The sequence below is a fragment of the Camponotus vicinus genome, unplaced genomic scaffold (assembly GCF_025532165.1).
Source record: "Camponotus vicinus isolate PSW18456_S1 unplaced genomic scaffold, iyCamVici1.0 SCAF_9, whole genome shotgun sequence".
Lineage (NCBI taxonomy): Eukaryota > Metazoa > Arthropoda > Insecta > Hymenoptera > Formicidae > Camponotus > Camponotus vicinus.
Window position 1 is genome coordinate 7,957,371 of NW_028141981.1, and position 18,144 is coordinate 7,975,514.

Sequence of the window (18,144 nt, forward strand, 5' to 3'; positions counted from 1 at the left end):
ATTTTAAAGAATTTAGACATTTATTTTTACAGTACTAGATATATAAATCTCTTGACTTTGACTACTAAAAAAGCGATGTGTTATAAATTTAGTGGTACCGCTTGAAAACAACTTTTCATCGATCTCTTCCCAATTTCGTATACGACTATCATTCTAATCGTCATTAATCATTCCGGGAGGGTACTCGCGCGTTCCAAGGCGTTGACCGATCTGTACGTATCCTAAATGCAACGTTGATTCTGTTATGCTGGTCGAACGTTGGCGGAATAACAAGTGAGAGATGGATAATAGCATTACGCGCGGCGAGGAGAGTCGAGGCGGAAACGAGGCTACCACGGCTTAGGAGGCCGAGATAGACGCGTAGCGTAGCGGGAGGCGGAATACGATCCTGATTGCCAAGGAGAAATCTTGCAGCGTGATCTCCGAGCGAGGCATAATGCGTCTTCGTCGAGGCGAGCGCGAAAAGAGAACGCTGTATTAAATTATAGATACGGCCCGCTGGATCGTGACGATGACGGCGAACAACGCTTTGGAGAAAAATTTCGGACATGTCAATGGCATGAAAAAAAAATATCCTAAATCTGCTAAAACTATAATTTCTAAGGGATAATAATAATTCGTATAATAACAATTAATAACATTTATTATTAATAATTTATTATTAATTTTATTGTTGTACTAATTCGTATAATTACTTATAATTAAATTTAATAATAATTAATAATTTATTATATAGTAAATTATTATGTAAATTGATTATTATACAAATTTAATTATTACACGAATTAAAGAAATATTATTAATAAATAATTATTAATAATAATAATGATTTAATAATTTTTATTTCTTATACTTTGATTTTATTCTTCTTGAAAATTTTTCTAGAAACTATCAATTTTTTTTAAATGTATCAAGCGACAGAAAATAAATTACAACAATTGAAAATTTTTGTAGTTATATCGTAGCACGAGATAACGATTAAAAATTGACGTGGCAGATTTTGATTTGCAAGAAAAGACGCGAATGTTCGTCGAAATCTTTGAAGAGCGTCTGCTTGCATCATCGGTTAGAAAGAGCGTTGGTTGTTATTACCGGTGGCACTCCGCGTATAGAGTAGCCTTACATATGAATACAGTAACGCGAAACCGTAGGCGAAGTATAGATTAAAGATTAAAAAACAAACAAGGTCCCTTCCACAGCCGGTGCCTTCACGGCTACTGAACACGGAAAACTCGGCTCGCGATTATCGTAGAGCGACGCAGCCGGTCTTTCAAACAGCGCGAATCCAGGTCGATATTTAATGACTCGTCTTGGAAAAAGAGAAATGACCGATAAGAGAAAATGTACAGTTACGTTCGTTCAGCAAAAATAAAATTGTATAGTCGTGACTTTACTTCTTAAACTCATTGTCGAATTAAAACTAAAACATCTAATAAATATTTAATTTAAAATATAATAAAAAATCTCTGAGACTTTTCAATGCATTTGTGTTATTCTCTGTATAAATAATTTTCTTATTATAAATGTATAATTTATATAGATATATATTTTTCATTTTTTAATTCTGAAATTCAATGAGAAAATCCAGATGTTTCACGTCACGAGTAAAACAGCTCGCCAACATTGGCTTTAACGTTCTAATCAACGTCCTTCATCAACATATGTAATTTTACCGTACGATACATTGTTATGTAATATTGTTAAATCTTATTAAAACCATACGATATATAATTTATTTATATTATTGATGTAAAACAGGGTTGCAATTACGATATACGGACTGATTATAAGAGTTATTCACGAGCGATGTTTAAGCAGACAAGATACGTAATCCTTATATCCTAAAGACGCCATGATTAATTGACTATAATTGACTTTTCATGAATTTTAATGAACACAGTCGAACGAACACTCGAGATAATGATATCTATCCTGTTAAATGTGATTAAATATAATTGTGTGTGAACACACATCATTCGCATTAAATATACATTAAATATAGAATATTCTTCGTATTTTCTCTCAAATAAGGATTTTTTAGCATATTTCTAGAGCGCAAAACTTTCCCCAGAAAATCTGACGAAACGCTTTTAGCAATTTTTCATATTAAATGTTTCTCAACATTGATTTAAAAATTCAAAAAGAAATTTCATAGAAAGTTTGTTTATATAAAATTAAATTTTTGACAAACAATGTTTCATCATACATTTTATCGCATATCTCTGAATACAAAATAAGTAAGTCTTCATTTTTGCACAAAAAAAATCTACCGTCGTTTTTAAAATCGTTATCTCGCGCTACGATATAACGAAAAATTTTCAATTATTATAATTATTTAGTTCCTAAAATTTGGAAAAATAAAATATTTTTAACAAAATATTTTTATAATTTTTTATTGCCTGATATACTTAAAAAAATTAATTTATTTCTAGAAAACTTGAAAGTTTGCAAGAAGAATATAAAATCAGAATATAAAAAATAAAAGTTATATGAATTATTATTATTAATAATTGTTTATTAATAATAATGTTGTAATTCGTATAATAATTAATAATAATTATACAGCTATAATAAAGCTATAATTAGAAGGCTATTGATACTTTAAATAATGAATGTTTTCAATTCCGATATTCACGATATCGAGAAAAAATAGATGTCGAGGATACCTCGTACATGAAATGACTATGCGCGTACGAATATGAATCAGCATTTTAATGAGGCATAAATGATTCGTTCGTTTTCGAAATACACGCTTCCTTACAAGATACTGCATGCCTGGCGAACTTGAATATCTGAAACGTAATCGTGATACTGATACATGCATTATATCTTTCCGAGGATAATATAATATTTCCGCCTGCGTCATCTTTAAATCTCCTCGACGTAGTGCTTGATAGAGCGATGACACAATTTCGATAATGCATTTTTTTGCGAGACGATTAATATTGTATTTTAAAATACAATGAGACAGATAAGAGAAACAAGAGATAGCTAAAAATTTGAAATGCTAAGCGCCGATAACGAGATTATTATCAACCCACTTTGTCCTAGACGCTTATTCCGTGACGTTCACGTGTCGATGCAAAGACTGCATGTGTCTAGAGGAGCCGATCCGCTAAAAATATCATGCTAAGCACGTGATGCAATACATGCGTGTGTCAGCTTAGGCTCTCTCGGCGAGAGAATCTTCAATGATCTTTCATGTAAATCATCCGGCCGAGATGGCCCGTCCCCGTTCAATCCATCGATGCTCGAGGCGCGATTGCGTCGCGTCGGAAACATGTATAGGGACACCAGAAAGGTGCGTCGTGCGTGAATAGCGCGTTCCGTTGCGTAATCCGCAACGCGCATCGATGCACCGTTTAAGGCGCCGTTCTCTTAAGCCCGTTCTAAAATGTACGAAGCGAAACGTGCTCTGGCAGATCGATTGAAGATCGAATCGAGACCCCTAGAATGTCATGACCCTTTTTTCGAAATTAATCTCCGTTTCACTTTAAATCCTAGGATACCGCTCGAGAAAGAAGATAATAAATTGGCGTAAACGAAGCTCGATATTTTTAATAAGCTCGCTTTACAGAGGCATGGCCGTGGTGTCATCAAAGCCGGAAAAATTAAATTAATTACAATCTAATTCTATCGCATCTAGTCACTCTCGTCGTATTATCGGACTTAACGATCCGACGAGAAACTCGTCGCAGTAAAGGGCCGGTCTGTCAGTGCGACAGTCTCTATTTTACACAAGGCTGTCTGCAAACTACTCGGTACAGCCCTTTTTCCCTCGGTTGAGTCAAATCGACCGAAAGTGTTCATCGGCCCCTGTAATCGACGTAGCAACGAATTTTCATATCCCCAGAGATAGAACGCTACCAGAGATAGAATGCTAATCTCACTAAACATTTACTACGATGGGCATCGTCCTTTTTTTCGCAAGCATCGAGATTGAACAAGATTAGAAATAAAATTAGATATTTATTCAGGGGGAAAATTCAGGAATTAAAATGATTAGTTTATATATATGCTATTTATATATATGCTAGTATCGAGCTATTAATGGTAAACTCACGATTTTATTGAAATAAGCTCTGATGTATTGAGAGAAAAAAATTGTGCTCGGGAAAATCAACAACGATGCAAGAATTACGAAAAATCTACATGAATGCATCATCGAGCGCACACAAAAAGTGCAAATAAATCCACCGCCAGTCCCATACTTTCCGCGGGTTGGCGAGATATTTGCGGACTCCGCCTAAAGAGCCACGTGATCACGTACATGTACTTTCTAATTATATGGTCTCGTCTTCCACCTAATTTTCTCATCGACCACGCAGAGAGACCATGTAAGAACGAGAAAGACGAATGAGTGAAAACCGGGCGTGTCTGTGAGCGTGGAATCGTTAGCGCGAAGAAACGATGCCATCAATGGCACAAAAAAAAAGAAAGAGAGAAAGAAAAACTCGCGATTCTACAACGTGACGCGGGAAACATGCGGTGGCTTCAATCTTGATCTAGCTAGGATTATTACCCGGTAAAACGCAACGTGGAATAATCGCCGATCGACGCCGGTACGGTTTCGCGTATAATACCGCAGGATTATATCGATAGAGCCCCATAAAAAGGGGCGATATCGATTATCAATGTGGTCATAGAATTTCACTTATGGCAGCAAAAAATGCGGAAGCGAGAAAAATAGCGCGCGACTCTAATTGCAATTCGTATAATCCTCCTTAGAAGAGTTTCCTTCTTTTCTTTTCCTTTCTTTCTCTTTCTTTCTCTCTTTCTTTGCGACCCTTAATTAGGATTTCAGGATATTATTTATTTCAGATTCATTTAAAAATCATCGAACGAGTCCTTTAAAAAGAGTTCGAGATATTTATATAAATTCTTTTACTCTTTCTATGTCATTACATATTTATATGATAGAGTAAAAGGACAAATATATATTCTTTGTTGTTGAAATAGTCGGGAATAGTATCGGAAAAGCTAGTATGTAGACTCGTAAGGAAATGGCGAGCGATGTTTGCAAAAAGGACGGTAGATACTGCGTGCTGCCAGCTATAGCACATGCAATTGCATAGAGTGCAACAGCGGTCAGATTGGCACACTGCTGGTGCAACAGCTTCTATGTGCGATTCATCCGATGCGTTCCCTTCCCGGACAATTGACCTATCTGTCTCGTTATTATATCGATAATGATTCGCGCAGAGAATCTCGCACAAATATCTCCACCTACGAAACTATTCACTCTATATAACTTTATTGGAGCTAATTATTCGGCCAAAGTGAATTTTTAAAAAGTGAAATTTACTCTTTTCTAGGAGTTAATATATCGCATTATCATTCTCATGTGTTATTGCATTATCATACAATTGTTAGATCATCCACGAGATTGCAAACACAAGACAGAGCACAGGCTACAAGAGAAGAGATACAAGAAATACTTGAAATATTAATACTTTATAAGAATATATAAATATTAATACTTTTTTACTTGAAATATTAATACTTTAAATATTAATTGTTTAAAATAATTTTGTAATATTCTTTACAGCCAAACAATGACGTAATAATGTCATTAAAATGCATGAAATGTTAGAAACGCACGATTTGAAAGCTTGCTCTTTTCTTTGCGATAACGCTACCGTTTAACGCGAACGATTTGCATAGAGAATAAGCGATGTGCTACACTACACTCCCAAGAACCTCCGTGAGAAAGGACACGGGGGATCAACGATAGCTTATAAACATCGAATAGGGAATTGCGGAAATTTTCGCACGATCCTGATATTTTATGACCCTCTGCCATCCAACGTAGGGAACTCGCAGTCCATTTATTTTTCCCTCTCTCGTGTCTTGGAGTATTTTTCCACACTATGAAGATAACAATTTCATTTAGCACAACGCAGGTGAATTATACGATACGTATACCGGTCTTAATGTTATCGTGAATCATTCGTTTTGCTCGCATCTAATCCCTAATATTTTTCCCGTCCCTCTTCTAAAGCCAATCAGATGCAATGTATTCACGTCCGTTCGTCCGGCAAATAAGATAACGCGCTCCAACGAGAATAATTAACAAGTCAACGTTGTTATCGCGCATGACATTTAATATGCAATTTATTAGCCGTGCTGTTTGTCGCGAAAGAAAAGGTCGCGATTTGCCACGAAGAGTTCTTAATATCACGGTCGAAATCCAGTCATAATATTACGACTTTCGGCTAAAATTCACAATTTTCTGCACTCACACTTTGTTACAATCCGGATACATGAACACATTATGCCACATGAATTTGTAAAATAAAAAATAAAATGTGAAAAAGAAAACGTGAAAAAAGAGCATTGCAAAGAGACAATGCTCGCGTTCTACTCTAGTTACTCTAGTTGCTTCCTGGCTGTTTCAGATGATAATAAAACCTTGTAAATTCGCGGAAACCCTTTAATAAATTATGAAGTTAAATAGGATAGGAAATATAAGATACGAAAAAATTATATGAAAAAGTAACACATGTGACTCGATATCTTGAAAATAGTGAAGTGAGTTTTGTGTGTGTATTTATATGTATAAAATAACGATAAAGTTAAAATAATGCGGGTATTCAAACGAGCGCGATAATAATGAATTACCGCTAAAATTAGCGTCATTAATATGACGCTCCAATTATGATGCACAAAGAAACATATAAGTTCATTGTATCATAGAATCATATAAATCGTGCACTACTCACATAAAACAGCGTCAATAGAACAACGTTCATAGCGTTAATAGAAAATTCAATCGATTTCTTTCTCATACTTTAATAATAAAACACACATCGATTGATATCATAGATTAACAATAAATAAAATAATAATACTAATAAAATTTGAACATGTTGATAAAAAAGATACATAATTATAGTAATATTATCATAAAATGTATTTCAACGAAAACAAGTGTATAAATGCATTTTTTCCTTTTCTTTTCAAATACATTTTTTCAAAATAATTTTAAAATAAATATATATTTTTTTTAATTGTAAGAAATTGAAGTTTTATTTTTATGAAATCAAAAAATTTTAAATGAAAGATACAATTTTGATAAATATCAAAATAAGCCATATTATATCTATGCTATTGAAATTATGAAGTTACATTATGATTTATTCGATTAATAATTATCAGGGAAAAAAATAAACAGGTGAGATCGCATTCTAGATCTAACAATAAGTAGAACGAATTAATTGAAAAGTAGAACGAATTAACTGAAACGATGGACTTTAATCGTATTTCGAACGAGAATAAACGAGAGCTCTAACTTCTGTCGCGTACGCTGATCGACAGGGGGGGAAGACGAGGAAGAAAAAGAGAAAGAGTTACTCTGCAGCTTGGACACCCGGTTCAACGACCGTAAATTTTGTTTACGAAAATCTTTTCGTGTGAGGTGAGGAAAAGAGAGAGGCCTCGGAAGAATCGGAGCTAACGAACGCGAAGAATAGACGGTTCTCAATGAAACATTGATATGTGAATTTGTTTCATTATCAAAAATCATTGTACTGATGATGACGATGATCAGTTAAATTCCGAGTGCATTTCATGAAATGATTATGAAAATCGTCACAAATCTTTAAAATTTAAAGGGACCCTATTTAAACACGTGCGTATCCAAGTCCACTCGTCCGCGCTTTTCGGAGGAGGAGAGGATATAAATAACGATGACAGTAAATAATGTAGATCTCTCTGTTGACTCACCTGCAATAGATCTATTTGATTCATCGTTTAAATATTATTTAATATTATCGATGATATTTAGGCGATGACTCAAGTAGATCTCTTTATTGCACATAATTTTAATGCTTATTTTTTTTAATGTAGCAGTTTATAGGACGAGATATATATATATATATATATATATATATATATATATATATATATATATATATATATCTCGAGTACTCTAAAAAGAACGTGAACCGTTGCGATCGCGTTTCCTCGGCACGTCATCGCGAATGAAAGAGATTGATAAGTCGCACGAGATCGCGCAAAATTCATATCAAGAGTAGACGAAAGCGAAAGATACCGTTTTAATTGCAGCGCACTCATATTTCCATTTGCTGTGATGCGCTAGTAGAGATATCATAGTTGATAACTTCATCTCTCGGTATTACCTGACTTTTACTTGGTGCTTCCATAGACATTTCTCCCCAACATATATATAAAACCATTAATTTTCTCGTACTCGTTTGTTATAATATCCAAGAAACCTCTTGAAATCGCAAGAAATTCCTTGATACTAATTAAGAAAAATGTAGTTATTTCTCCTCATTAAAAAAAATGTATCTCTATTTTGCATTTTGTTCTATGGTCATTTTATACCTTCACGATGAAAAACTCTATCTCAAGTGAGTATTATAATTATTATTAACATTGAGAGAAACTATAGAATGTAAAGAGAACTCGATAATGTAATTAATTCTTCTGCAATTAAATCGGGAATTTTGTGTCGCGTGCGTTGATACTAATTCCATCTCCGGGCTATTAGTGTATTAATTCATTCATATCAACAAGTGAAGTGATAGTCTGTATATGTACACACACATTAACACCGTAGAATGCAAAGTAGCCCGCACTGAGAAAAAAAAATTGTTAACTTGACTAAACCATTCAACTAAATTATTATTTTTTTAATTGAAATATTTAACTATTTAAATTAAATAATACATATTAAATCTAACATGACATTTATTTTATTTAAATATTTAAATATTTAAATTAAAAAAATAATTTAGTTGAACGGTTTGATCAAGTTAACAACTTTTTTTTTCTCAGTGCATAAATAGCCAAACCATTTACAATAACATTTACAATAATCGATATTAAGATAGTTTATAATGATAAGGATTAATACGCGCATATATCAATCTAGTGTACGTATACATCAGCATAATCACCGAGAAATCTCAGAGACAAAGATTATTATCTGATCTCGTGTTACGTAATAAAATTAACCGACTTACGAGAAAGCCGGGAGAAGAATCGCGTGTATGCACGTCATACGTCAACGTGCATATATTATGAGAGTCAAAATCGTACATGTGTTGCGCAAGTTTCAACGTCCGTGGACTTTTCTGGCGCGCGTTTTAGGGAACATTTTCTGTTTACCCTCCTTCGAAAGAGAGCTAATAACGGTGGCCTCGCGAGCGCAGACACGTGTATGACTGTCGCGCGATGACGTTATCGGTTATCGGCTGCGTGTACCGATATCGATTGCATTTTTCGAGTCGCACGGAACGCGGCGATTATTCAATCTCCCGAGTGACACACCACACACACACACATGCATACACATACATACACATCACACACACACACACACACACACGTAACACGTCATTGCGCGAGCCAGCGCGCCTCGCTGTCTACGATGCCTAATGTCAGGGAGAAGGAAGTGGGGGACGCTTTACCGAGTGCGAGTGCTAACTCTCAGTGGTTCTCATTGTCGTGATTCTCGGAAGCCGCAGCCTCGCGCGGAAATCCGGCCGCTTAGCAACAACGCGAACGCGAGCGAGCGAACGCCAGTTGCCAACCGCAAAGATAGATGCACCGACATCAGTGAATGACCGGCCGGTTGAGCAATACTGTTGGACACAATCGATCCTTTTGCTAAAACGAGCTGAATCAGTCATTAGTCATTCGTTACAGAGAATGAAATATTACAAGTGGCTCTTTTGCCGGTGCGTTTCACTTAACTCAGCGATAGAAATAAGCATGAATCACGTATTAATGAATAATGTATTTATATAAATGTATATATTCAAGTTAGTTTAAAGAGGTAAATTCTCAATTTTAAAAAATCCTTATTATTTTTAGCAAACAAAAAATATCTCCAACAGAGCTATACAGAAGTAACGGCGCTTTTAAACATAAAAACGTGTATGAAAAAGAAATTAGTCTCTGACAATTTTCAAATAAATCTCCCCTCGAAGCAGTAATTACTAGATAAATTTCATATATACTATCTGGAAGATAAATAAACGATGAGATAATAATGACTGCTTCGAGGGGAGATTTATTTAAAAATTGTCAGACTAATTTCTTTTTCATATATGAAATTTATCTCTTTAGATAAATTTCATATATAAAAAACTTCCTCCTATTAAAAATTAATAATGAAAGAAGAATACCAAAATTCTGATGACATCATCAGTAATAAATGACTAATGCAAATGAGAATTTTGATTCGCAAATTATTCAATATTTCTTATCAAAAATTAGAATTTCCTTATTAAAAATCCTTATTAAAAATTAAAGCTCCCTTCGTATTTTTGTATATATTATTGTATATATTGTATATATATATTATTGTATATATTGTATTATTGTATATATTATTGAATATTATATTGTATATATTATTGAAACACACTTTTCAAGTATTAAAGATGTTGTATAAAAAGCAGATAAATTATTTAACGATCTTATAATTATATATGCGTTACTTTTACATCGACATATATTGCTCATGTGTGTTAACCACGCGTCGCTGTCCGTGTTTTTACATCTTTATTTATCTAAAAGCAATAAAAATACCGTAAGACAAGTATCGAATTATATTTAACATATTTTTTTATTATTTTATATATCAAAACGTCAACTAGGCTTTTATCGTTTTACTGGGACATAAATGACTGGCGAATGGCTCGTTAAGGTTCAATCTGAATTAAAAATGCGCGTTTCGTAACGGCCATCCGTTGTATTTTTTTCTTTCAGCACTCATATATTAATATGATTTCGCGTGGCAATTCCTTAACAAGGATTTTATACGATCGAATAAAAAAGTTACAAAAGATCGAGATATATCGCGGCATAAGGACTATTATTTCGTATTCTCGCGTGTGATATAAATTGAGTAGCGCGATAATGAACTTTAGCCAAGTTGTGTGGTCCCATGGATGAGTATTAACCCTCAACTAAAGCGCTGCAATCCACGTTACATAACTAGAGTTACCACGAGGGCCCGGGAAACCGAGAGGGGGAGCAATATTTCCATCATGTTGCGAAGGCCGGCGAAGTGTTTTACCGAAGCAATACGTTATAATCCTCGCGAAGAGCTCGCATGGCTTGCACGAGAGGATAGCTCTCACACGCCCAGATGAAATTACGTAAAGTCGAAAGAAATTGGATAGCATACAACTTTGTGTTTTTCTTCATCTTCCGCTCTATAAAGCTCAAATGAACAATCTGAATATTTTATTTCAAATGCAGAAAACAGATGCAAGCAGATATAGCAAAATTCTACATTTTTTTAATAAAAGCCCTGCCAGTAATAAAAAAACTGGCATTTTCTAGGAAAAACCTAACAAACCGGTCTTTTCTATTAAAAATATTAAAATAAAAAACTTTTTTAACGATACTTATTAATTGAGAGAATATTTTCCTAATTTAAGCTTTCTATCTAAAATAAAATTTGTAATAGATTAGGAATCAACGTAGCAAAATTAGTTTTCTGTTATTAGAAGATAAACGCGAGATCTATATTGATAAAAATTTTTGATTCTGTTACTATTACACTTTTTTTAAACTAAAAATTAATATAAAATTTAGTAATATCTCCAGTTTTTGTTTTAAAAATTTCACATATTGATTTATTATTATATTTTTTTATATATTAGATTTTCTAAACTAGTGATGATTAGTATGATTTATTAAGGCAAAAATATACTTTACATAAAGTTATACAAATATATTTTAGAGTTACATATATTTTATAATTATTTTTATAGTTTTTCTCAGTTTATTCCATTAGATAAAATTTCTAAAATAATTAAACTCGAAATTTATCACAGTTTTTTCTCTCACTGAATTTTGTCGACCAATCCTAGATGCAAGAGTCAAACGCAATCGAGAAAAGTATATCTGTCAAACTTCTTGCACAGTCACACCTAATCAATATTCATTTTGAGATTGTAAAAAGATCTAGAATTATACACACACTCTGCAATATATTATTTTCGAATTGTGTTTGTGTGCAAGAGCTGTCCATCGTTGACTATACGATTTTCGCGTGTCGTCGCGTAACACGGTTGCAGATCAGGATGACAGGTTTACCGACACGATGTAACGGCAATCAGCGGTTATCGCGGCAACGACGAGATTACTGGAACAGACATACCTTCGGGGTGAAATCTGAATTATTTAATAGCGACCAAGTAGCGCGTATCACTTTGCACAGTAATTTCTACCGCAATGAATAATGTATCGACGATGCAAAATAAAAAAAATAAAAAAACAACTCGCAAAAATAAGAGGAAAAAAAGAAGCGAACGTTTTCACGCTTAGTTAGTTAGTGTCCCGATTAATCTTTAATTTATATACTGAACTCTATACGTTCTCTCTCTGTCTCTATCATTCCCTCTCTTTCACGCAATTTAATTTGAAACAAGCAACTTGGACGTCGCTGAAATGATGCGCGAGTTTACACTAAACGAAGAAGAAGACTGCGGCAGCGTTTTAGCGCTAAATGCGGCGGGAATACCGGTCTGTGAATTTTTCTCTCTTCCGATGGTCGAGAGAGATCGGAGCCCCTTACAATCGTGCGTTTTTACGAGCGAGGCGATCCACAATGTAACCGGTTGTTGCGACGATAAAACGCAGTCGAACGACGGGATCGCGATATTTTACTGCCGCCGACAACAGCCCAATTATGATCAATTTAACTGCGCGGAGAGTATTTCTTTCTGAGCGATCCGCGGCCGCGCGCGCAAACGTCAAGCTGCTTTAATACGACCAGCAGAAGCCGCGGATCGATTCACTTTGCTCCAAGAGATACAGCCGTGTGTTAGATCAACGTCACATCGATCATCAGCTGACCGAGAAGATTCGTCCTCGCGCGTTTAACCCTTCTGTCAAGGCATAATTTTTCATCTTTCCATCGATGTATGGGTACCTGCGTACCTTCCACGTGTCTTTGACACATTACATACACTGCGACAATTTCTTTATAGCAACTGCTGGGAATTCTTTCCCGTTGTATCTCTTAGAGGGGTTCCGAATACAAAGGAAACTACTTCGGAGAATATTAAAATTTTAACATTTAAGTTCGCTATCTGTTCATGGACAGAAAGGTTAATGATACGCGTGTCTGGTCTCGTTCGAACGAGACGGGTGAAAATAAATCCACGAAATCCAGTTAAATAATGCCAGATGATGAATGAAGCAAAACAGAATTACATCACTCCGTTCGAATGATCTCGTTAGCGGTGAAAATGCGGAATAAATGCGCTGGAGTAATTTTGCTATATATATTGTACTACACGCGGTTTAAACCGACGAATCTCTCTCTACGCGAGGCATGTCACGCCTCTGTCTGTGTCCTAACATAAGCCTTACCTCGAAACGGCGCAACGTCGAATCGCGTGTCCGGCGAGCTCGCAATTTCGAGTCGTTTAGATTTCCAGAAGTACCGCAATTTCTCCGCCGGCGTCTTTTTTTACTCTCACGGAACGAGCTCCCGCGAACATAATCGACCGTTTGTCACGCTCGCTATGAAAGAGGGAGGAGGAGGGGGAAGGCAAAATTTTCCCCAAAGATTGATTCGAAAGTGTCCCGCGCTTCGTCCCCTTCCCTCCTCTTTTTCCCCACAAAAATATATACATATCAAATGTACTCGAGCACGAGACTTTCATCGCATCATCCCCTGGTTATAATTTTATAATTTTCAATATTACATTGTTCGATCAATTTACTTCCGGAATACATGTAAGCTCCACGGATTGTCTCAAAAAATTAGAAATATAAACAAATGCATGAATAAAAATGAAGGAAGCAAAGGGTGAAGCATGTACACATCTCCAATAGAATGTATATCTTACATGTCAATTACAGACGTATATCTTTAGTATCTCACATTTTGTCGGCCGGCGAAAGTTCCTCGCGATACACCGTGGAAAACGTTGGCTAAACATTCACTTTTCTCCCACCACCGCCGTGAATGATTCACTCGGGGATGATTACTCGAAAGCGGAATTCGTCCCGGATCCGTCAAAAATCACGGCGCGCGTGTATGCGTCAGTGCGTATCACGTATCTCTTATTGCACCCCGAATTAACGCGCGTCCGCTCTTTTCCCTCGTACTCTCTCTCCTTATCCCCGTCAAGTCGCTCGACGCGCGTTCGCCGTCACACGCGGAACGTGCCAAAGAGGCGCGAACAAAACGGTTCGGAACTGGTTCAACGAAGTCGGCCGTTGCCGGCCGTGCGCGCGCGGGACGAACAATGCAAACTTGCGAGGAGGGGTGAGACGGGCGAGTGAGGGAGGAGGAGGAGGAGGGGGGAGGAGAGGAAGAGGGACGACGACGCGAAGCACGTGAAAGGCGATTTAAAGGGAAAAAGGAGGAGGTGACCGCGATAAAAAAGGAAGAGAGAGAGAGTGAGGGAAACAGAAGAGTGGGGAGGGGGTGGACGAGCATGGCGAACCGGTCGCAGCCTCCGCTCGTCAGCTGGAAGCTCAGCTGCAGCCGGGCGCGGTGACCTCGACGTTGCAGAACGCGCGGCGGCAGCGGCGCTTCACGGAAAAGCGAGTCGATTTGCGAGCGATAACGGTGCCATGACAGTCCCCTCGTCCTGCCGTCTCCCCACCCCCGAGGAGCTTCCGCGATACATCAAAGCAGGTATGATAATACAGCGTCGCTTTAAGCTACACACGGTATATATATATTCATATAATCGAACGATATCGTGTAGCAAAATTGATCCAATTAATAATAAAAAAAATTGTCGCGTTCATAAAATTATAATAATGTATGATAATAAAAATAATATAAAAGAACTGATCATTGTTTATGATAACTATATTCATATGATGATAACTGTAATTTATACTGTCATATTACATAGATATAGTAGATTGCTTTGAAAGAAACTCTTTTAATTTTCTTTTAACAGCTGTTGATTCTGTGTTATCTTCCTTCTTTGTTTTCTGTAAAACAAAATTACTCGCTCGAATAATTACTGATCGTGTATTGTTATCGCTTTTACCGCTTGTCGTGCATGCACACTTTGCTTTTTCTGTTGTACGTTTTACATTTAATATTCTTATATAATAGTTTTTTTTAATACTCTTATATAACAGCTACATATTTCTATTGTTGATAAAGGGTTTCATTAAAAAAACATCTCAAGGAAACAAAATAAATATGTATTTATCTATCCATTTATTCTTCTAAAAATCCTTAATGTGACCTTTTTCAATTTTTGACATTATATTTACACAGCTACCCGCCCAAAAACTAGTATTCCAATGAATATTTAAATATATATAATATATAATAATCTAATACATATATCTGAAGTATCTAAATAAAGAATGATTCACATGCGGAATCTTTTAATTCGAATAGTTTATTTAACGTAGTAGTGACGAGAGAGATGCTCTCTGTATAATTAAATCTTACAATAAGAGAGGGTTCAGAATTAAATTCGCACAACGTACGGAGCCGTTCTCGGCAATGTCTCTCAAGAGTAGCATAAAGACGAGCTACTTTAGAATGAATGACATTGCATGAAATTACTTTGGTCCTCGGCGGATTATTTTACGTTATCCTGGCGAGAGATTCATAATAAGATTTCACGACTGAAGCTACGGTTAGAGTGACGAATGCACATACGACGAGTACACACGATTATATTCTAGCCCTTTGTAAATTCGATTCGCGCTTTTGTTCGACGGTCAAAGTTACCACGAATGGTGAATGAATGCTCCCACCTGTGCAATTATTCATGCAACTTAAACACGGTATTTAATGAAATAACTCTTCATCGCGACTTTAGGTGTATCTGTATCAATTTCCCGAAATTTGTTTTTTTCTAAAAAAATCTTATCTTGTACACGAGAGTTTCTCAGATAAATCAAGAGTGCGCTAATATTTTATAAAATACAATAGAATCCGATGAAGAGCTATAAGCGACTATTAGTTTCCGATGAAGAGCTATAAGCGACTATTAGTTTACTCGTTAAAGAGATTTTTGCATGATCATTTCATCCGTTTCTCCATTAAATCTGCATGTCCGACTGTAAAAGTTTCATCTATAAATAGTGAGAGATGATTTTCCTTTCTGAAATGAGGTACCGATTTCTCCGCGATTGTTCCTTTCTAATAGTATCAATCGGTTACCATGCGACGTGACATCGTCGTCGAGGTCAACACCGGGAATCGACGCGTTGCGAGAATCTCGCGAGGTGAAATCGCCGATGTATCACGTATTCGTACGAGAGGGCGAACAGTCGTTTCTGTTCTCGACAGGAGCGTAAAAGGTGCAATTAGAATGACAGGATGATAGGCATAACTCTCTGTCTCTCACATGTATTTTTCTTCTTTATAAAAATAACTATATATTATATAACTCATTAATGAAATGGAATATTTATGTTTTCCAAATTATTTCTAAAAAATTAATCTATTGATCTTATCAATACCACTCACGCAAATTATTCATTTTAGAAAAAAATTTCTTTAGAGGAGCCATTAACGTTTGTGCTTGAAAAGTGAGTTTCAACCAACGGGCGAGTCCCCAAGATCGATAATTAAAGAATAGATCCTTTATCATTACGGAATTTTGTGATACTCATAACAATTTTCACAAAAGAATGACGAGATTTTTACAAGTAACGAAAAATAATGGGACGTTTATTTTCAAAGTTTCGAACAGGAATTAATGACTATTGTCACAAACTATTGTCGAAATTGGACTCGCGAGTCGATTCGCCAGGAAGTGCGAGAACGTTCGATTCCGCCCGACCTCGGGTTAGCGCTAACCCTAGTTAACCGAACGTTCTTCCCCTCGGCCGTTTCGTATTTTCGATACAAAAGCAAGGTCGGGATGGCTGTCGCGAGATGACCGTTGCTAATTATTAAGCACAAATTTCTCCCTCCCGTGTAAATTACACGTAATCTAAAAAGCGGGATCGAATCTCGGAATTAGCGCTCTAGAATGAACCGTGAAGCTGTCACTGTCAGCGACAAAGCACGACGAACGCGAATGAGCGCTACATCACGTCCGCAGGAATCGACCGCAGGAGGCAGCGAACCGGTCGGTCGGTGCATCAGCTGAGAGCCCAGCTGAACCCAGAGAGAGCGGCCGCTGTAATAACCTCAACCTGTCTCCCTCTTTCTCCCACGCACACACACACACATACATATTCGCACATATACATAAGCACACACATACACTCACGGCGAATTTCGTGAAGGCGCCGGCTGATAATGATTCGACACGTTACCTGGCTCGATGTCCCGGCTTGTCGACGATGTGGACGTCCGGGGAAACTCGCCGGCGGTGCCGCGAAACTTTTCGAAAGCCCACTCTCGCACAATGGAATCTTCCAGTAGACTGAGGCCGAGCCGGCAGCGAGCGAGCGGTGCGAGCTGTTCTACCTTGCGTGCGCACCCACCGTGCGCGGCGGCTGTTCGGCTTTTTCGACGGGGGAGAAGAAAAAAAGGGGAGAAACGACGCGATTTCGAGACGCGATCGCTCGGTGATGGACGGGACGCGTTCGCGAGTCGCGTTACACGGCACTGGCACGATACGTCACGTCGCGTCGCGTCACGTTTACTCGCGTTTACTCGCAGCACGGGGAACGCGGACACGATACGGACGACGCGCGCGGTACCGCCGTGATGACAGTTCGGGCTCGCGAGCTGTCACTCCTCGAGCGGCCCCGACTGATCCTTGATGCGCGCGCCGCTTGCGCCGCGCCATCTGTTGCCGCTTAGGGGGAAACGATTAGCCGATGGCCGTCGCGTCGCGTCGCGGCGGTAGCGGGCATTCGCGGACCGCCTAGCAACAAGATCGATAGACTCGCTTCTTTTATCCCGTACCTCGATACGTTTTGTGGAAAAAAAATTACTGAGAAACCGGGGAAATTTATAATTTTCTTCGATTCAGATTTCGATGCAGTAATTGCTTATTTTATAACGATATAATGGCGGCAATTATCTTGCCTCGAATCCAGAATTAAACTCATACTCGGCAAATACTGATCTCAGTCTTGTCTTCATAGATTATGTCGTGTATTATTAATTACTAGCAGCGATTCGAATATTATTTATAAGAGAAACATTTGTGAAAATGGTATCGATTGCTACTAATCGTGGAACGATAACGTACCTAACAA

General features: G+C 37.1%; 1 protein-coding gene across 1 annotated transcript in view; it reads right to left on the minus strand.

Annotated features, from left to right (window-relative positions):
* Positions 1-17,653, minus strand: part of Sesn (Sestrin) — a 190,649-nt gene extending 172,996 nt beyond the window's left edge. The window contains exon 1 of the mRNA XM_083109655.1: positions 17,251-17,653. The gene's annotated coding sequence lies outside the window, so the exon portion shown is untranslated. The remainder of the gene's footprint in view (positions 1-17,250) is intronic.
* Between the last annotated feature and the right edge of the window lie 491 nt (positions 17,654-18,144).